Source organism: Fukomys damarensis, unplaced genomic scaffold (assembly GCF_012274545.1).
Source record: "Fukomys damarensis isolate Sample0158 unplaced genomic scaffold, DMR_v1.0_HiC HiC_scaffold_36, whole genome shotgun sequence".
Classification (NCBI taxonomy): domain Eukaryota; kingdom Metazoa; phylum Chordata; class Mammalia; order Rodentia; family Bathyergidae; genus Fukomys; species Fukomys damarensis.
Window position 1 is genome coordinate 38,196,221 of NW_022900948.1, and position 23,189 is coordinate 38,219,409.

A 23,189-nucleotide genomic window follows, 5' to 3' on the forward strand; every position below is an offset into this window, starting at 1 on the left:
ATTGTTATATTCTTGTCCTTGTTCTTGCACTGTGTCTTTCCCCCTTGTCTTCAACAGTTTCCTAAAGTTTGTGTGGTCATCCTCTGTCCTCTGGCTTCACTTGAAACATTCTCCTATTCTTCTACCTATCTACTCCTGTCATCCTAACTATATCTAAGCCCCCATGCTAAAGAGTAAGGATGATACATTGAAGAGTTTATTCACTGTAAACAATTTTGGGGCTGCTCCTTGATTTTGATTTAATTCACATGGTTTAAAGTTGATAGATTAATGACTACCACAAATGGTCAATTTGTAAGCTGTGCTTGATCCTATTGTGTTGTTGATTGTATCAATTGGGCTGAAGGCTTGTGATTGATTTAATGAGTTGTCCTTTCTGATACTATGAAAATGAGAGTGTCTCTGAGTCATTAGAGACTCAAAAGCTAAATCACAACTGTATCAGGAAGATTTAAGTAATAACCCAGGAATTAAACCAAGAGCAGCTCAACAACAAAAATAAAAATGAGAAAACACTTAAGCAAGACACAAAGACAGACTTCCAGTTCACCAGCAGCAACCTCTATGGCAAATGAGGTTGAAATGTCTGACAGTGAACCAGCAGGACACCCTGAACCCATAGCACAGGAAGTAACAAAACAGATCAGTCTCTAGAAAAATTCAAAACAGAAATAATTTCTGAGATAACTACAGAGATTGTGAGCACAATGAAAGACACAATTAGAGACTCCAGAGCAGAAACTGACAAAAAAAGGTGAACTCAGGACCATAATAGAAGCCATGAAGGCACACCATAGGAAAGAAATGGAAACAGCTAATGTGCAATATAGGAAAGAAATTTAATCCATGAAACAGATTCAAACAGATATCCAGGAGATTAAAACTCCTGAAAGTTTCCACAGCAGGATAAATGAATGTGAAGATAGAATTTCAGATATAGAAGACAGGATTGCAGTCAGTGGCGGTGAAAAGAGAGGTCTCTTAAAATCAGTAAGAGATCATGAGAAATCAGTCCAACAACTCCTAGATGATGCAAACAAGAGGAACAAGACTGATAGGAATCCATGAAGTAGCAGGATAAAATACAAATGACTTAAAAAAGCTATTTGCACAATTACTGACAGAAAACTTCCCAATCAGAAAGGAAGAATTTGACATACAGATAAGTGAGGCATATAGGACTCCAACTAGTCATGAACAAATAAAATCTACACCTAGACATATAATAATCAAGATCCCAGAAACCCAACAGAAGAACAAAATACTACAAGTAGTAAGAGAAAAGAAACAAATCACATGCAAAGAAATGTCCATCAGAATCACAACAGACTTTTCAACACAAACCTTCAGGTCAAGGAGAGCCTGGAGCAAGGTATTTCAAGTCCTAAAAGAAACAACCTCTAACCTAGACTGATGTATCCTGCAAAACTCTCTTTCAAAATGGATGGGGAAATAAGATACTTCCATGATAAAGAACACCTGACAAGTTTCATGAATATCAAACCAGCACTCCAAACAATTCTAAACAAAATCCTAGAAAAAGACAATGAAAATCGCAACACCATGAGGCCCAACAGAGCATATAAAATAGGCAAGGAAAGAAACTAAAAGGAGAGGGGATAAAAAGTAAAAAGAGTCAACCAAAGGACAATAACATGAGAACAATAAGTTAGTACATATCAGTCATAACCATCAATGTCAATGGCCTCCACTTACCAATCAAGAGAAATAGACTGGCAGAATGGATTAAGAAGCAAAATCCAACAATATGTTGTATACAAGAAACACACCTAGTGCAAAAAGAAGCCCATAGACTGAAAGTGAAAGGATGGAAAACAATTCTCCATGTGACAGGAGCCCAGAAAAAAAGCAGGAGTAGCTCTCTTATTCATCCACAAAGTAAATTTCAAACCAAAACTGATTAAGAGAGACAAAGAAGGCCATTGCATGTTTGTAAAGGGAACAATTCAAGAGGATGACATGACACTTCATAAACATATATGCACCAAATATTAATGTCCCCAACTATATAAAACAAATATTAAGTAACTTGAAAAAACAAATAAGCATTAATACAATTGTAGCGGGGTACCTAAACACCCCACTATCACAAATAGACAGATCATCTAGGCAAAAAATAAACAACAAAGTACTAGAACTGAGCCAAGCTATTGAATATATGGACTTACTAGATGTCTAAAGAGTGTTCCAACCCATACAATCAGAATATACATTATTCTCAGCTGCACATGGTTCACTCTCCAAGATAGACCACATACTAGCTCATAAAACATAAATGCAAAGGAATCGAAGTTATCCCCTGTATATTATCAGACCATAGTGCAATTAAGCTGCACATCAATAGCATAAAAAACCATAGGAACTTTACAAACACATGGAAAGTGAACAACACTTTCTTGAACAATGGATCACAGAGGAAATTAAAGAATAAATTAGACAGTTTTTACAAATAAATGATAATGCAAATACAACATACAGGAATCTATGCAACACAATGAAAGCAGTTCTACATGGAAAATTCATAGCAGTGAATGTCCTCACTAGGAAAACAGAGTAAGCTCAAATAAACAACCTAATGCTGAATTTTAGACTCCTAGAAAAAGAACAGCAAGAAAAACCCAAAACTTGTACAAGAGAGGAAATTATAAAGATCAGAGCAGAAATCAATGCTATGGAAACTAAGAAAATTATACAAAAAATCAATGAATTGAAGAGTTAGTTTTTTGAAAGAATAAATAAAATTGATAAACCCTTAGCTAACCTTGTCAAGAAAAGGAAAGTAAAGTCTCACATCCATGAAATTAGGAATGAAAAAGGTGAATTCACAACAGATCCAGCAGAAATCCAGAGGATCATCAATACCTACTTTGAGAACCAGTACTCTAATAAAATGGAAAACACAGAAAAAATGGACATATTTCTAGATATGTATGAATTAGCAAAGTTGAATGAAAAAGACAAAAAATATTTAAACACCCCAATTACAATCAGTGAAATTGAAAATATAATTAAAAGTTTACCAATGAAGAAAATCCCAGGTCCTGATGGATTTTAGAAGACATTTAATTTTTTTTTTTTTGGTACCAGGAATTCAATTCGCATCTTTGTGCTTGCAAGGCAGGCAGCAGAACCACTGAGCTAAATCCCCAGTCCTTACAAGACATTTAGAGAAAAACTACTGCCACTACTCTTTAAACTTTTCAAAGGCATTGAAAGGGAAACAATACTTCCAAATTCATTCCTGGAAGCAAGTGTTACTTTGATTCCCAAACCAAGGAAAGAGCAAACTAAAAAAAGAGAACTACAGGCCAATCTCCTTAATGAACACAGATGCCAAAATTCTTAACAAGACCCTGGCAAACAGAATACAGAGGGTCATCAAGAAGATGATACACCCTGACCAAGTGGGATTCATTCCAGGGATGCAAGGATGATTCAACATATGTAAATCAATAAATGTAATACACTATATTAACAGAATCAAGGACAAAAATGATATGATCCTCTCATAGATGCAGAAAAAGCATTTGACAAAATTCAACATCCATTCATTATTAAAAACCCAGCTAAAAGTTGGAATAGATGGTCTATATCTGAACTTCATAAAGGCTGTTTAGGAAAATCCATCAGCCAACTTCATATTAAATGGTCCAAAATTGAAAATCTTCACATTAAAATCAGGAACAAGAAAAGGATCCCCACTATTCACCACTCCTCTTCAATACAGTTCTGGAAACATTAGCCACTACAATTAGACAAGAGGAAGAAGTTAAAGCAATAAAGATAGGAAAGGAAGAAGTTAAACTGTCATTATTTGCTGATGATATGATACCCTATATTGAAGATTCACAAAATTCCACAGAAAGACTTCTAGACTTAATTGACACTTTTAGCAGAGTAGCTGGATACAAGATCAACACTAAAAAATCAATAGTCTTCTTGAACACAAATAACAGACTCACCAGGAGAGAAATTAGGGAAAGAGTTCCTTTCACAATAGCATCCCCCCAAAAAAAAGAAATATGTAGGAATCAATCTAATGAAAGAAGCAAAAGATCTCTACACTGAAAACTACAGCACTCTGAAAAAGAGATCAAAGAGGACATGAGAAAATGGAAAGATATCCCCTGCTCTTAGGTAGAAGAATCAACATAGTGAAAATGGTCATACTACCAAAACTACTATACAGATTCAATGCAATGCTGATTGAAATTCCAATGGCATGTTTCACAAAATTAGAAAAAAAATCCAAAATTCATCTGGAACTAGAAGAGATCTAGAACAGCAAAGAAACAGACCCGAGGATCAGTGAAACATATTGGAAGACACAAAAATAAATCCAGATGTACTCAGCTACGTAATCTTTGACAAAGGAGCTGATCATCCTCAGTGGAGGAAAGATAGCCTCTTTAATAAATGGTGTTGGAAAATCTGGATCTCAACCTGCCAAAGATTAAAACTGGACCCTTATCTTTCACCATGAACTAAATTAAAATCCAAATGGATTAAAGATCTAAATATTAAAACAGAAACACTAAACTTGCTGGAAGATAAGTTAAGCAGAACTCTGGAAGACATTGGCATAGGAAAAGACTTTATGAACAATTCCTCAGTAGCACAGGATCTAGCAGAAAGAATCAACAACTGGGATCTCATCTAATTAAAAAGCTTCTGCGCTGAAAAGAAACCATCAATAGAACTAAGAGACAACCTACAATATGGGAAAAAATTTTTACCAGCTGCTTCTCAGGCAAAGGACTATTATCTAGAATATATAAAGAACTCAAAACGATCAGCCCTCCCTTAAATATAAAGACCCGATTCAAAAATGGGCATTTCTCAGACAAAGAAGTAAAAGCAGCAAGTAAATATATGAAAAAATGTTCCACATCACTGATCATTCGAGAGATGCAGATGAAAACAACACTGAGATTCCACCTCACCCCACAAAGAATGGCTGCTATCAAGAAATCAACCAATAACAAATGTTGGTGGAGTTGTGGGGAGATAGGAACCCTTCTCCATTGTTTGTGGGAGTGCAGAATGGTGCAACCACTATTGAAATCAATATGGAGATACCTCAAAAAACCAGGACTAGAAGTTTCATTTGACCAAACCATCCCTCTGCTGGGAATCTTTCCAAAAGATTAAAAGAATCGTATCACAGTGATATATGTGCACCCATGTTTATAGTGGCACAGTTTGTAATAGCTAAAATTGGAAACAGCCCTTTTGCCCATCAGTTGTAAACTTGATAAAGAAGATATGTTTTTTCTTTAGTTGTATTTCTAGAGTGATAAAAACTAGGCAAACCACTTTTTTTTCCATTCTGAAAGAGAATAGGTCTTTTCACAAATTGAGATGAAATGGCTCTCTGTAAAAGGCTTAGACAATGATTCAGAGAGAACAGATATATATCCCATTTGGTGAACAGGAACTTAATTGGAGCTCTCTGGGTTCTCAGAAACTCAACAAATTGTGAGGCATGAAACAGTGGATATTTCATGGACTTTCATGTGGTCCTATGATTATAAGCAGTCAGACATTTCTGATAAGGGGATTCAGCCTCCCTCAGTGTAACATTTAAAAAGGGCCAGGTAAGATGTCAAGAATGTAAGGAAACCGAGTACAAGCAGGATGTCAGTGTAGCATAACATTTGATTATTAAATGAACAAAAGTACTTCCTAGTCAAATTTAAAAATATAGCATCCTATCTTTCTGTGTGAAATGACAAACAAATATTTTGTCCTTGGGAAACTGTCTGCTTAAAGAACAGCTTCTTAACTTCATTGTAATAATCTGATTACAGTGTTGGATATTTCAGTATGATTTTCTTTATCTCTAGTATTCATTATAAAAGTGGAAATTTTAATTTAAGAGTTCAGTAATTAGCTGTGTGACACTAAGCTGGTAATACTTAGCAGAAGTGAAAATACGGTTCAGCATGCTTAGGCCAAATCTTGAAAGCTATGTTGGTTTTCACTCTTTTTCAAGTTTCAGCAATGTTTTTACCCATTTTATTGGAAATTTTATCATAATTTTATAAGACTTGAAGTTACCCAAACAAAAATAATATATGTCACATGTAAAATGTAAAGATATGCATATATACATGCTAAGATATTTTGCTTATTTGTGTATGTCCATGCATATGACATTTGCATTCCATTTTAAAGTAACAATATCAAATGAAATACTTCACAATCTATCAGTTTAAATGATCTAGTACTCTAAGTAAAATAAATAAGTCACACATGTGTAAATGCTGACTCGTTTCTCTGGTATGAAAGACTTAATAGTACACAAGATCTTAATGATATAATTAACAATGTGAAATAGGAAGAAAAGGGCTAAAGGTGTAGGGTAAAGAGGGAAAGGTATGGGAAAGGGAATAAGGGAAATATATGAGAAAGTGAAAAAAATGGAAATAAAGTGTTTGTAAATGGGGAGGGGAGGAGGGGTGAAGAGAGGTCAGGGACAAGGGGAAAAATGAGAACCAAGACTTGTCATGTTATGGTACAAGATCCCAGTAATGAAGGTAACTGTACCGTGTGCCTAGAATGTATCAATAAACTCAATAAAAATAAACAAAATTAATGATTTAGTACTACTAATAGTGTTTAAACTTTTTGATTTCTCAATGGTTTCTTTTTCTCTTTAGGAGATACCATGTCTTAATTTCCAATACTTGCTTACTGTTTATTGTGTTTCAATACTTTTGTAGTAATCCTTCAATTTGACTGCCTTAAAACTGCATATAAATGAAATAATTATATTTATTCTATTTCACTTTTTGTAGTCTACTATTGTCTGTTTTAAATTCATGTATATATTTTCATATTCTACTTTGAGAGCATAACAAACTTAAATGCTCTATTGTCATGTCAATTTAATTTTTTCTTTTCCTTTTCCATTTATAGTTTGACTTTCAGCATTTTTCATCAGAATCAGTGCTGATACAAACATTTGCATAAATATATGTGTACATACTCCACTATGTATGCCAAAATGATTCCGTAAATGTAACTCCGGATGGTTACTCCATTGCAGAGCATACCTATAACCAACTTAACTATCACTGCTAAGCTTTTCCATAAAGTGGTAATACTCAGAAAATACATACAATATATTTCCAAGTGTATCAGATACTAGAAAATGCAAAAAAAGAGATGATGATTAAAATGATAAGTAATTCCTAGAGATTTGGGAAGGGGAAATATGAAGAGGGAAAAAAGGATCCATAGAGCACAAATATTATTATGTATGATCCTGTAACTTTTCTAGATGAATTTTTGCAAACCAAACCAAAAAAAAAATCAAAGCAATGAGATTTTAGAATTCCAAGAATATTTATAACTTTGAAAAATGTTTAGTCCTTCAAGTTAAATGCATGCACCAGACTTAATTATTACTATGTGATAAGAAACTGAGTCAGAAGTCATAGGAGCTTCAAGAGGATCAATTTATTACAGAATATCAAGATTTTCATCTCCTCATGGGATTTTGCATTGGGATTAGAAAACAAATCCAGTTCTTTGTGGTAATGTTTATCTAAATATGTTACTACTGGAAAAAATAAAGAACTTCCTTGTCCTATGTATCTGATTATAATATACCAAATTTCTATGCACTTTATGAAATTTTCCTTCAGTCCCTGACAGTCTTTGTAATACATGAATTTCTTTTTAATGTACTCTGATATGCAAGTTCATTTGAATCTGGTCTCATTTTACCAATGAAATATTTCAAATAAAAATTTAATAATTATCATTTCTCCACTTCTCTGCAATGATAGCTGCAGAATTTTCATGTCTTTTGTAAATGTGTAAATTGCTTTCTACATAGTCATGTATCTCTATGAACACATACATACATCTGCTTTTTTAAAGATACATCATAACCCCATTTCCTTAAAGTGTAAGTTAAATCAAATAAGCTGCATCCAACTGGAGCTGTGCAATATGAACCCCATGAGTCCACACTTCCAGTCCAGCATGCATAACCAGCAAAACAGTGCCAGTACTCAATAAAAGTCATGTATGACAATGCTTATAGAATCTTCCTTAGAGATAAAAATAATGGAACACATTCTTCCATACAGATATATAATAAATAAGTCCCTTATTAGTTAAAGATGTGTTTCCCTTGTGATAATCCATAGTGTTGTATATTTCATACGTACTCATTTCTGTCGAATGCTATTCTGTCGTTAAGGACTAGAACTATTATTTGAAAATTAATTTTATCAGTACACTTTTGATGTGCAAAGTGATCACATTCATTATAAAGAATGTCTACCTGTACATAATGTATCCATATTCTTCTTTGTGCTATTCCCCTTCCCCTCCCTCCAACCATTCTTCCCCTCCTTATTTAAAAAAAATCTTTGTTCCATTTTTTTCTATTCTTGTTTTTCCTTTTCTCTCCCTCTCCCTCTTGCCCCCTTCCATTGGAACATTTTCTTCCTACTTCCTAATATCTGTCATCCAGTAAGAATGCATCATTTGAAATTGGAAATTTACCATTGGATTATCTACATTTCATTCAACTGTATTCTCTCCAGTGAAAATACAGTCTTTAACTTTATTTTTATTTGTGTTCATCTGTAAAATACATATTTATATTTGTATACATACAGATACTTGACTTGAATTTCATAGCCTTCCATACACTGTGCCAGAGTTTATTTGACTTAAATAATAGGAATTTATACTCCTACCATTCTGGAAGCTAGATGTCCAATATTCTAGATGATCGGTTGCTTTAGTGAGGACTCCTTTTTAGCTTACAGATAGCTGATATTTTGCTATGTCCTCATGTCACAAAAGCAAATGGTTTCTTGTCTTATAAAGACACCAATCCTAAGATATCAGGGCCCACCATTATAATTTTATTCAATATTAATTACTTCATTACAGACCCTATTTCTGAACACACAGGGTTGAAGCTTCAGCATAGAAAGGCAGGCTAGAGACTACAACACTGAGTCCAAAAATTTAGAAATAGATGCAAATTCATGTTTCATTTCTCTTTATTATATTATACACCTAGGAAAGAAGCAGATGCATTTATGTTGTTTGGTGTGAGAAGAAAATGTTATCAGCCTTTGACTCCTAAGAAAACAAGCAGGTTAAATATAGCACTTTCATGAGGGCAACACATGACCAACCATGATCTCCAGCAGCCCGAAACAATTCCTCAAATCTAAATACCTTAAATATCTTATCATAGTTCCTTACACAAAGAGTAGTTTTAAGCATGGGTTGATTTGTACCATAAATGGACCCAATTAATAACAAGTATTAATATTCACACATCTTTTCCTTGAAAAAGGAACAAATGATATTCATTTTTTTCACCAGATATTATAGAAATGGAAGTGGAGGTGTATGGAATAGATTTGGGTTTATTTTGAAAGGAGTTTATGGAAAGTTTGTAAACGATGTTTATTTTATTGTTTTGTGAGAATCTTGCACCAATGGATTATGAAGATAAGAGCTTTTGTACAAGAGATTGACTCATATCAACTATGTTTCCTTCCACCGTGTCCATTGGTGACAATTACACATAATTTTCTTCAATCTTGCAGACTGAGCATGAAAGTATTAGGGTGTTTCTGCTGTTTTTCACAAAAATAGCATGGAATTGGGAACCAAGGCATTTAAATTGTTAAGTCAATAGGCATCCTGGTTTGTGAAAAACTCTGAATCACATTTGCCCCAAGATAAACTCAGCAGACAAAAAGCTTCGTGATTCACAAAGACACTAATAGCTGTTATGAGAGTGTCATCATTATTCCTCCAAGGGTAAATTCTCCAGTGTCTTCTTCCACAAGCAGTTCTACTGTCAAGGGAACCAAGCAGGCATAGAAACAATTATATTTGCCTCCAATTTGAAGTTAGGGAAGAGAGATTGCTCCTCAGGTCCTTACCATGCTTTGTAAAATTAGAATTCACATCAGTTTCTCCGGAGCTCTGAGCTAATGCACGTCGCTGTATCTGTTTGCTTTGATATGAACTGAGAGCTCTTCTGCTATCTGCAGAGGAATGGCCAGGTCTTACAGACTCCAGGTTTTCCTCTGTATTCCACATCTTCTAGAGAGGAACTGAAGAAGCTCCCCGTGCTTTGTTTCCAAAGATAGCTTTGCAACACCACCTAAGAGGCCATATCAGAATAGAAGACATAACATTCAGAAATGTGAATGACTATGTTTGGATGTGTCTGTCCACTGTGTGACACTCATCCCTAGATACTGTGCCTATCATACTATGCATAGTATGAAAGAAAGCTGCATTTTGAATAATTCATCTTGAACAGAGTGTCAAAATTTAAAATTTTTTTGATTTATCAGTACATGTATGTATAACATAATGTTTGCATTCCTAGTGGGAATTTGGCATGCATAGTAACCCATCTTAATTCCTTGTTTTATTCCCCTTCCATTCTCTCCCTCCTCCCCCATCCATTACTTTAGCTCCTCTTTTTTTTAAGTACATGGTGGCAGTACATCTTTACATTCATATTGTGGAATATGTAGAGAAAATAATTCTCCTTTTACTGTATGTGCTACTGAAGTGAGCACAGAGTAATTCTCCTTTAGAATAGTTTTTCTGACAGTGATTCCATATCCAGTTTTCAGAAGGACATTGGAAGAAACGTATCTTCCTTTGCATATCTTTAACCCTGGTAAGTATAGCAAAATTCTTGAAAATTTTATACCAGCTATCTGCAATTGTATTCCTTTTTGTTGTCGCAATGAGCTAGCCATAGATTCTATTTTTTACTTAAAATTCATTGGCCTCTTTTTCAGATGCCTGATGGTTCTCTTTCCCTGCTATAATCTGTTCTCTACCTAGAAAACAACAAGTTATTTATAATTCTTAGTCATGGTTTTTTTTTTAACATTTGTACAGGGAAATACTGCTTTAGAATAAAACTGGAAATTTTTGTTACAAGCCAAAAGAACTTGTAATTTTCTGGCCCTTTGATAATTCTCTCCAAATATTCTCAGAGCATCCATGGTCTTCAGTTGTCTCTTTTCCTCAAATGTCACAGCCTTGTGAGTCTAAACCCTACCCTGGAGTGCCCATAGTTATATTCTTCCAGTGACAGCTTCTTGATTTAGCATTCCCTTCTATAAGACATATAAAGGAGCTTCTTTGTCATTCCAGCCTCTTGTAATGTGACAATCTTTAAAAAGTATGAAATAAATTCTTTTAAAATCAATATTTAGGAATTAATTGTAAGATACATGGCTAATGTGAAAACTGATATATGAAGAATGCTATTTATTGCAATTTTGTTGGACAGAGAAAAATATAAAAAATAACCTTCATGTCTAACAATGAGTTTTATGATCAAGTAATAGATATTAACATGGAAATGAGTCACATTATTTACTGTATAACTCGCCTCATTTGGCAAAATTTTTTAACATACTGGGATCAAAAATGTAGAAATTATGAGATAGTACCAATCAAGTTGGGAGAATTGGTACATTGTCTATAGTTCACTTACTCAGAAAATGAATGATGAGCAAGAGAGTGTTTATCTCCTTCACTCTCAAATACAAAGTACTACAAGATGAGTAAGTTTTTATATACATCGTGGATTCTATATTTAGCAGATGTATTCTCAAATTCTCTTTTTTTAATTGTCATTTTTCAAATATATAAGTTTAGATCAATGGTTAGAAAGAAAAAATAATTACCAAAATATTTAGAATTTTAGAATGATGACTAGCTAAATGGCATTTTAAAATCTTTATCACAAAACCTAGGATACAAACCACAGGAAAGGAGAGTATTATTTGTAGATACTAGACAGACATTTAAAATGGCCTCTCATTCTTCAGATCCCTGATGTGAGTAGAAAAGCCAAATATTCTTCAGTGTACTGAGGATTTCAATAGGAATGGTCCATTTTGAGTTGAAGCAATACAAATGTGGTACTTGGAAAGATGATCAGACTTTTTAAATCATAGCCCAAGGATATTCCTGTAAGGGAAGTGATGAAAATGCTGAAGGATAAAGAATTGTCTTATAGGAAGAACCAAAGGCTGTACTGCAAGATAGATATCTAGATATTTTATGTTATCATGTACATTCCTGCTTTCCAAGCACTTCTTTGACCCAGAACACATTCCTTCTCCAAATCTCTGCATGGAGATATTTTGCAGACACAAAGAATCTGATTGGCTTCTTTTAATTAAATTCAATCATTGGAAGTAAAACGTTAGCTAAAGAGAATTTCCCAGGCAAAGGAATGTTGAGATGGTAATAAAGGGTTAGAAAGTTTCTACTGGTAATCTATTCACTGATACCAACCTTGTGTCTGATTTCTTGATCTCAGATTTTGGCACAAACTCTGGGACTCTTCAAATTAAAATCTGGTCTTATTTGAATACCATTCAAAATGTTCATGTTTCTCAAAAGAATATTGGTTGGTTTTCAGGTGGACAAATATCCTTTGTTTAAATCATCACTAACCCACTTTGTGACAACAAGCCTGTTATGTTCAGATTAAAACTTTCAGTATAAATTAGTTTTAAACCATTTTTTGTTATCTAATAATCATAATGACTACTCATTTTTCACATCTATTTTCTTTTTGCATCTTCAGCATAATAGAGAAGAAACAGCATGAGGAATGATAATAAGAGCAGTGTGTCTGAATTCATCCTCTTGGGGCTCCCTATCAGGAAGGAGGAGCAAGGCATGTACTATGCCCTGTTCCTGGTCGTGTACCTGACCACAGTGCTGGGGAACCTGCTCATCATCCTGCTCATCAGGCTGGACTCCCGCCTCCACACCCCCATGTACTTCTTCCTCAGCCACTTGGCTCTCAATGACATCTCTTTCTCATCAACCACAGCTCCAAAGATGCTCATGAACATGCTGACACAAAGTCAGTCTGTCTCTTACGCTGAATGCATTTCACAGGAATTCTTTTTCTTATTATTTGGTGGTGGTGAAAGTTTCCTTCTCACTGCAATGGCCTTTGACAGGTATGTGGCCATCTGTCATCCCCTCCATTACACCACCATCATGAATCATATCCTCTGTTATTTGCTAGTGATTTCATCCTGGGTCCTGTCTTTGGCTGCTGCCCTTGTGCACACTCTCCTCCTAGCCCGTCTCTCTGTATTTCGAGACAACACTCTTCATCACTTTTTCTGTGATTTCCCTTCCCTACTTAAGCTGTCCAGCTCAGACACCACCGTCAATGACCTGGCTATTCTCATTGTAGGAACAGTGGTTATACCTGTGCCATTCTTGTGCATTCTTGTGTCCTATGGCCACATTGGGGCCACCATCCTGAGAGCTCCCTCCATGAAGGGAATCTTCAAAGCCTTGTCCACATGTGGTTCTCATCTCTCTGTGGTCACGCTCTACTATGGAGCAATTATTGGTCTCTATTTTGTTACCTCATCCAAAAAAACTAATGAAAAAGATGTCATCGTGGGTGCTGTGTATGGTCTGGTCACACCCATGGTGAATCCCTTTATCTACAGTCTGAGGAATCGGGATATGAAAAGTGCTATGGGAAATCTGCTCAGAAGAGGACATTGTTCAGTTTGATGGTCCTTGTATTTCACATTATTTGACGAGGAGATCTTCCCAATGACACACATATATCCTTTTTTGAATTGTTGTTTCTTTATGAATTTTGATGGAACACTTTTTTTAATACCTGTGTTTCATGTTAAACATAGATTTTCTATTTTATGTATTGATTTGGTGAGTCTTCTGAAAGGCTCTTATGAATATACCTATAAAAATACCTTTTCCTGTGTTTCTCCCTTTCATATTTTCCTTTCTACTACCAAAGTTACATGTAGTCACATATAGTTTCTTTTATTGGAGAGTTTTCTAGAAGAGCTCTTTTACATTGCTCAACATGAAGTTTTTCTTCTGCTAATTTATGATTTTACTGTTCTATAAATTTTATCTAATAATATATTTGAAAATTATTTTTGTTAGTATATTACTAAGAAATATGGCATGGTTTTATTTTTTGTAGTTTTTATTTATTTACTTGGATTACAAGTAATAATTGTAGATATTCATAATCTTAATGTCACATGAGTCAGAGGTCATAGGAGATTCAACAGGACCGATTTATTACAGAATATCAAGATTTTCATCTTCTCATGGGAAATTGTATTGGGATTAGAAAATAGATCCAGTTCTTTGTGGTAATGTTTATCTAACTATGTTACAACTTGAAAAAACAAAGAACTTCCTTGTCCTATGTGTCTGATTATAATATACCAAATTTATGTGTACAATTTATGAAACTTTCCTTCAGTCCTTGACTGTCTTTGGAATATATGAATTTCTTTTTAATGTCTTCTGATATACAAGTGCATTTGAATCTGTTCTCATTTTACCAATGGAATTTTAATAAATTATCAGTTCTCCACTTTCTTACAATTCCAACTGCATGTTTCATGTTTTTTTGTAGATGTGTAAATGACTTCTTATACACTCATACATCTGGATGACCACATACCATACATATATTTTTAAATTTTTAATTATAATGAGTCTTTATTGGTGCGTTTTAGTTATGCAATGCAGTTACATTCATCTTTAGTATCTTATACCTTTACATGACATATCTTGGTTCTTATTTTTTCCCTTTTCCCCTGGGATCCTTTTCCCCTTTTCCCCTTCCCTATTTAAAAAGACTTTGTTTCCATTTTTTCCGTTTGTCTTATTTTTTTCTCCTCCCTTTTTACCTTTCCCCTACCCTTTCCATTTTACCGTATACTTCACACCTTTTCTTCCTATTGCAAATTATCAATTGTACATTTTGACACTTATTTGCACTTCAGTTTATCACAACAGAGAAACTACACAGTATTTACACATGTCCTATGATTTCACTTAATAGTGTGCCCTGAACATGTATCAACTTAGCTATAAATGTCTCTAGTTTCTCAGTCTTTATGGCTCAACAGTATTCCATTTTATACAAAAAATAAAAACTACATCTTTATTCATTCTCCAGTTAATGGGCAGTTGGGCTGTTCCCCAGTTTTAACTGTTACAAACTGTGGCATTATAAATATGTGTGAGCATATATCACTGTGGTATAATTCTTTTAACTTTTTTTGAAGATACCAAGCAGGGAAATAGCTGAGTCAAAAGGCACTTCCAATCCTAGTTGTGTAAGATATCTCCAATTTGATTTCACAGTGGTTACACCAGTCTACACCCAAGCCAACAATGAAGAAGGGTTACTTTCTCCCTACAACCCAGCCAGCACTTGTTACTGGTTGAATTCATGAGAGCAGTCATTCTTTCTGAGGTGAGGTAGAATCTCAGTGTTATTTTCATCTGCGTATCTTGAATGGTCAGTGATGTTGAACATTCCTTCACATGTTTATTTGCTGCTTTTACTTGATTGTCTGAGAAATGTCTGTTCATCTCAGATTCCCATTTTTTAATGGAGGGGCTGATGGTTTTAGTTCTTTATATATTCGTGTAGGTCAGCTTTGTCTGAAGAACAGCTGGTAAAAAAATTCTGCACATTGTAAGTTCTCTCTTAGCTCTGTTTGTAGTTTCTCTTGTAGTGCAGAAGATTTTCAAAAAGATGAGTTTCCAGTTGTGGATTCTTTGTGCTACTTCCCTTGCTACTCAGGATTTGTTCATAAAGTCTTTTCTTATGCCAGTGTCTTCAAGAGTTCTACCTAATTTATCTTCCAATAAATTTAGTGTTTCTGTTTTAATATTTAGAACTTTAATCTACCTGGAATTTAGTTTAGTGCATGTTGGAAGATAGGGATCTAATTTTAATCTTCCAGAAGATGAAATCCAGTTTTTCCAACACCATTTATTAAAGAGACTATCTTTCCTCCACTGAAGATGGTCGGCTCATTTGTCAAAGAAGAGGTAGCTGGGTATATCTGGAGTTGTTTCTGTATCTTCCAGTCTATTCCACTGATCCTTGGAACTGTTTCTCTGCCAGTACCATGCCATTTTTATCACAGTGGCTTTGTAGGATAGTTTCAAGTTGGCATTGTGATACCCTTGCCATGTCTCTGTTGCCTAGCATGGCTTGTGCAATTCTAGATCTCTCTGCTTCCAAATAAATTTTTGGATTGATTTCTCTAGTCTCTGAAATATACTTTTAGGGTTTCAATCAGGATTGCATTAAATCTGTAAAGCAGTTTTAGAAGTATGGACATCTTCACTATTTTCATTCTACGCACCCAGGAGAAGGGGATATCTTTCCAGTTTCTTTTTATTGAGTTTATTGGTACATTTTAGGTATACAATACAGTTACATTCATTATTGGGATCTTGTACCTTACATGACAGGTCTTGGTTCTCATGTTTTCCCCTTATCCCTGCTCTCTCTTCACCCCCTCCTCCCCTTCCCATTTACAAACACTTTATTTCCATTTTTTCATTTTCTCATATTTTTTCTTTTCCCTTATTACCTTTCCCCTACCCTTCCCACTTTCCCTACACCTTTAGTCCTTTTCTTCCTATTTCACATTGTCAATTATCTCATTAGGATCTTATGTACCATTACAGTTTTTCACACCAGAGAAACTATTCAGTATTTACAGATGTGTGAGTTATTTATTTCACTTAGGAGTATATCCTCAATATTATTTTAGCCTTTAAAAATAAATAATATGGGTTTGGAACAAAAGCATTTGGATTATCAACTGAATAATTGACCTCCATTATGATGATCTCTGAATTTCATTTTCCCCAACATTACCTGAGAGGACTGAAATCTTCATTATTTAACCAATTCCTATTCACTTCTCCCTGCTTATCATTATTCCTCCAAATTAAATTCTCCAATGGCTTCTTTCACAAGTACTTCTACCCTCAAGGGAACCAACCAGGCAAAGAAGCAATTATATTTGCCTCCAATTTGGAGTTGGGGATGAGAGGTCCTTTCCATGGTTTGTAAAATCAGAACTCACATCAGTTTCTCAGGAGCTGTGAGCTGATGTACATGGCTATGTCTGCTGGGTTTGATTTTGAACTGAGAGCTCTTCTGCAAGATTCAGGGGAATGTCCAGTCCTTACAGACTTGAGGTTTTGTTCTGTGTTGCATGTCTTCTAGAGAGGAATTGAAGAAGCTTCCCATGTTTTGTGTCCAAAGATAGCTGTGCACACAACTTAAGAGGCCATATCAGAATAGAAGACTTAACATTCAGAAATATGAATGACTATGTTTGGATGTGTCTGTCCACTGTGTGACACTCATACCTAGATACTGTGCCTATCATACTATGCATAGTATGAAAGAAAGCTGCATTTTGAATAATTCATCTTGAACAGAGTATCAAAATTTAAAATATTTTTGATTTATCAGTACATGTACGTATAACACATTGTTTGCATTCCCAGTGGGAATTTGGCATGCATAGTAACCCATCTTAATTCCTTGTTTTATTCCCCTTCCATTCTCTCCCTCCTCCCCCATCCATTACTTTATCTCCTCTTCTTTTTTAAGTACATGGTGGCAGTACATGTTTACATTCATATTGTGGAATATGTAGAGAAAGTAATTCTCCTTTTACTGTATGTGCTGCTGAAGTGAGCATACAGTAATTCTCCTTTAGAGTAGTTTTTCTGACAGTGATTCCATATCCAGTTTTCAGAAGGACATTGGAAGAAATGTATCTTCCTTTGCATATCTTTAACCCTGGTAAGTATAGCAAAATTCTTGAAAATTTTATACCAGCTATCTGCAATTGTATTCCTTTTTGTTGTCGCAATGAGCTAGCCATAGATTCTATTTTTTACTTAAAATTCATTGGCCTCTTTTTCAGATGCCTGATGGTTCTCTCTCCCTGCTATAATCTGATCTCTACCTAGAAAACAACAAGTTATTTATAATTCTTAGTCATGTTTTTTTTTAACATTTGTACAGGGAAATACTGCTTTAGAATAGAACTGGAAATTTTTGTTACAAGCCAAAAGAACTTGTAATTTTCTGGCTCTTTGATAATTCTCTCCAAATATTCTCAGGGCATCCATGGTCTTGAGTTGTCTCTTTTCCTCAAATGTCACAGCCTTGTGAGTCTAAACCCTACTCTGGAGTGCCCATAGTTATATTCTTCCAGTGACAGCTTCTTGATTTAGCATTCCCTTCTATAAGACATATAAAGGAGCTTCTTTGTCACTCCAGCCTCTTGTAATGTGACAATCTTTAAAAAGTATGAAATAAATTCTTTTAAAATCAATATTTAGGAATTAATTTTAAGATACATGGCTGATGTGAAAACTGATATATGAAGAATGCTATTTATTGCAATTTTGTTGGATAGAGAAAAATATAAAAAATAACCATGTCTAACAATGAGTTTTATGATCAAGTAATAAATATTAACATGGAAATGAGTCACATTATTTACTGTATAACTCACCTCATTTAGTTAAACTTTTTAACATAGTGGGATCAAAAATGTAGAAAGTATGAGATAGTACCAATCAAGTTGGGAGAATTGGTACATTGTCCATAGTTCACTTACTCAGAAAATGAATGATGAGCAAGAGAGGGTTTATCTCCTTCACTCTCAAATACAAAGTACTACAAGATGAGTAAGTTTTCATATACATCGTGGATTCTATTTTTAGCAGATGTATTCTCAAATTCTCTTTTTTTATTTGTCATTTTTCAAATATATAAGTTTAGATCAATGGTTAGAAAGAAAAAAATAATTACCAAAATATTTAGAATTTTAGAATGATGACTAGCTAAATGGCATTTTAAAATCTTTATCACAAAACCTAGGATACAAACCACAGGAAAGGAGAGTATTATTTGTGGATACTAGACAGACATTTAAAATGGCCTCTCATTCTCCAGATCCCTGATGTGAGTAGAAAAGCCAAATATTCTTCAGTGTACTGAGGATTTCAATAGGAATGGTCCATTTTGAGTTGAAGCAATACAAATGTGGTACTTGGAAAGATGATCAGACTTTTTAAATCATAGCCCAAGGATATTCCTGTAAGGGAAGTGATGAAAATGCTGAAGGATAAAGAATTGTCTTATAGGAAGAACCAAAGGCTGTACTGCAAGATAGATATCTAGATATTTTATGTTATCATGTACATTCCTGCTTTCCAAGCACTTCTTTGACCCAGAACACATTCCTTCTCCAAATCTCTGCATGGAGATATTTTGCAGACACAAAGAATCTGATTGGCTTCTTTTAATTAAATTCAATCATTGGAAGCAAAACGTTAGCTAAAGAGAATTTCCCAGGCAAAGGAATATTGAGATGGTAATAAAGGATTAGAAAGTTTCTACTGGTAATCTATTCACTGATACCAACCTTGTGCCTGATTTCTTATCTCAGATTTTGGCACAAACTCTGGAACTCTTCAAATTAAAATCTGGTCTTATTTGAATACCATTCAAAAATTTCACGTTTCTCAAAAGAATATTGGTTGGTTTTCAGGTGGACAAATAATATCCTTTGTTTAAATCATCACTAACACACTTTGCGACAACAAGCCTGTTATGTTCAGATTAAAACTTTCAGTATAAATTAGTTTTAAACCATTTTTTATTATCTAATAATCATAATGACTACTCATTTTTCACATCTATTTTCTTTTTGCATCTTCAGCATAAGAGAGAAGAAAGAGCATGAGGAATGATAATCAGAGCAGTGTGTCTGAATTCATCCTCTTGGGGCTCCCTATCAGGAAGGAGGAGCAAGGCATGTACTATGCCCTGTTCCTGGTCCTGTACCTGACCACGGTGCTGGGGAACCTGCTCATCATCCTGCTCATCAGGCTGGACTCCCGCCTCCACACCCCCATGTACTACTTCCTCAGCCTTGGCTCTCAATGACATCTCTTTCTCATCAACCACAGCTCCAAAGATGCTCATGAACATGCTGACACAAAGTCAGTCTGTCTCTTACGCTGAATGCATTTCACAGGAATTCTTTTTCTTATTATTTGGTGGTGGTGAAAGTTTCCTTCTCACTGCAATGGCCTTTGACAGGTATGTGGCCATCTGTCATCCCCTCCACTACACCACCATCATGAATCATATCCTCTGTTATTTGCTAGTGATTTCATCCTGGGTCCTGTCTTTGGCTGCTGCCCTTGTGCACACTCTCCTCCTAGCCCGTCTCTCTGTATTTCGAGACAACACTCTTCATCACTTTTTCTGTGATCTCCCTTCCCTACTTAAGCTGTCTGGCTCAGACACCTCCATCAATGAGCTGGTTCTTCTCATTGTAGGAACTGTAGTGATATCTCTGCCATTCTTTTGCATTCTGGTGTCTTATGGCCACATTGGGGCCACCATCCTGAGAGCTCCCTCCATGAAGGGAATCTTCAAAGCCTTGTCCACATGTGGTTCTCGTCTCTCTGTGGTCACACTCTACTATGGAGCAATTATTGGTCTCTTTTTTGTTCCCTCATCCAACAAAACTAATGAAAAAGATGTCATCGTGGGTGCTGTGTATGGTCTGGTCACACCCATGGTGAATCCCTTTATCTACAGTCTGAGGAATCGGGATATGAAAAGTGCTATGGGAAATCTGCTCAGAAGAGGACATTGTTCAGTTTGATGGTCCTTGTATTTCCCATTATTTGACTAGAGATCTTCCCAATGACACATATAAATCCTTTTTTGAATTGTTGCTTCTTTATGAATTTTGATGGAACACTTTTTTTAATACATGTGTTTCATGTTAAACACAGACTTTCTATTTTATGTATTGATTTAGTGAGTCTTGAGAAAGGCTCTTATGAATATACCTATAAAAATACCTTTTCCTGTGTTTCTCCCTTTCATATTTTCCTTTCTACTACCAAAGTTACATGTAGTCACATATAGTTTCTTTTATTGGAGAGTTTTCTAGAAGAGCTCTTTTACATTGCTCAACATGAAGTTTTTCTTCTGCTAATTTATGATTTTACTATTCTATAAATTTTATCGAATAATATATTTGAAAATTATTTTTGTTAGTATATTATTAACAAATGTGGCATGGTTTTATTTTGTTTGTAGTTTTTATTTATTTACTTGGATTACAAGTAAAAATTGTAGATGTTCATAATCTTAATGTCACATGAGTCAGAGGTCATAGGAGCTTCAACAGGACCAATTTATTACAGAATATCAAGATTTTCATCTTCTCATGGGAAATTGTATTGGGATTAGAAAATAGATCCAGTTCTTTGTGGTAATGTTTATCTAACTATGTTACAACTTGAAAAAATAAAGAACTTCCTTATCCTATGTGTCTGATTATAATATACCAAATTTCTGTGTACAATTTATGAAACTTTCCTTCAGTCCTTGACAGTCTTTTGAATATATGAATTTCTTTTTAATGTCTTCTGATATACAAGTGCATTTGAATCTGTTGTCATTTTACCAATGGAATTTTAATAAATTATCAGTTCTCCACTTTCTTACAATTCCAACTGCATGTTTCATGTTTTTTTTTGTAGATGTGTAAATGACTTCTTATACACTCATACATCTGCATGACCACATACAATACATATATTTTTAAATTGTTAATTATAATGAGTCTTTATTGGAACATTTTCGTTATGCAATGCAGTTACACTCATCTTTAGTATCTTCTAACTTTACATGACATATCTTGGTTCTTATTTTTCTCTTATTCCCCTGGGATCCTTTTCCCCTTTTCCCCTTCCCTATTTAAAAAGACTTTGTTTCCACTTTTTCCTTTTGTCTTATTTTTTTCTCCTCCCTTTTTACCTTTCCCCTACCCTTTCCATTTTACCGTATACTTCACACCTTTTCTTCCCATTGCAAATTATCAACTGTACATTTTGACACTTATTTGCACTTTAGTTTATCACAACAGAGAAACTACATAGTATTTACACATGTCCTATTGATTTCACTTAATAGTGTGCCCTCAACATGTACCAACTTAGCTGTAAATGTCTCTAGTTTCTCAGTCTTTATGGCTCAACAGTATTCCATTTTATACAAAAAATAAAAACTACATCTTTATTCATTCTCCAGTTAATGGGCAGTTGGGCTGTTCCCCAGTTTTAACTGTTACAAACTGTGGCATTATAAATATGTGTGAGCATATATCACTGTGGTATAATTCTTTTAACTTTTTTTGAAGATACCAAGCAGGGAAATAGCTGAGTCAAAAGGCACTTCCAATCCTAGTTGTGTAAGATATCTCCAATTTGATTTCACAGTGGTTACACCAGTCTACACCCAAGCCAACAATGAAGAAGGGTTACTTTCTCCCTACAACCCAGCCAGCACTTGTTACTGGTTGAATTCATGAGAGCAGTCATTCTTTCTGAGGTGAGGTAGAATCTCAGTGTTATTTTCATCTGCGTATCTTGAATGGTCAGTGATGTTGAACATTCCTTCATATGTTTATTTGCTGCTTTTACTTGATTGTCTGAGAAATGTCTGTTCATCTCAGATTCCCATTTTTTAATGGAGGGGCTGATGGTTTTAGTTCTTTATATATTCGTGTAGGGCAGCTTTGTCTGAAGAACAGCTGGTAAAAAAATTCTGCACATTGTAAGTTCTCTCTTAGCTCTGTTTGTAGTTTCTCTTGTAGTGCAGAAGATTTTCAAAAAGATGAGTTTCCAGTTGTGGATTCTTTGTGCTACTTCCCTTGCTACTCAGGATTTGTTCATAAAGTCTTTTCTTATGCCAGTGTCTTCAAGAGTTCTACCTAATTTATCTTCTAATAAATTTAGTGTTTCTGTTTTAATATTTAGAACTTTAATCCACCTGGAATTTAGTTTAGTGCATGATGGAAGATAGGGATCTAATTTTAATCTTCCTGAAGATAAAATCTAGTTTTTTCCAATACCATTTATTAAAGAGACTATCTTTCCTCCACTGAAGATGGTTGGCTCATTTGTCAAAGAAGAGGTAGCTGAGTATATCTGGAGTTGTTTCTGTATCTTCCAGTCTATTCCACTGATCCTTGGAACTGTTTCTCTGCCAGTACCATGCCATTTTTATCACAGTGGCTTTGTAGGATAGTTTCAAGTTGGCATTGTGATACCCTTGCCATGTCTCTGTTGCCTAGCATGGCTTGTGCAATTCTAGATCTCTCTGCTTCCAAATAAATTTTTGGATTGATTTCTCTAGTCTCTGAAATATACTTTTAGGGTTTCAATCAGGATTGCATTAAATCTGT

At 34.8% G+C, this 23,189-nt stretch overlaps 1 protein-coding gene and 1 pseudogene across 1 annotated transcript in view; one reads left to right on the forward strand and one right to left on the reverse strand.

The window, feature by feature from the left end:
• Nucleotides 1-23,189, reverse strand: part of LOC104858169 (olfactory receptor 1J4) — a 156,814-nt gene that overhangs the window by 54,218 nt on the left and 79,407 nt on the right. The gene's annotated exons all lie outside the window — the stretch shown is intronic.
• On the forward strand, nt 19,658-20,594 carry LOC104858173 (annotated as a pseudogene).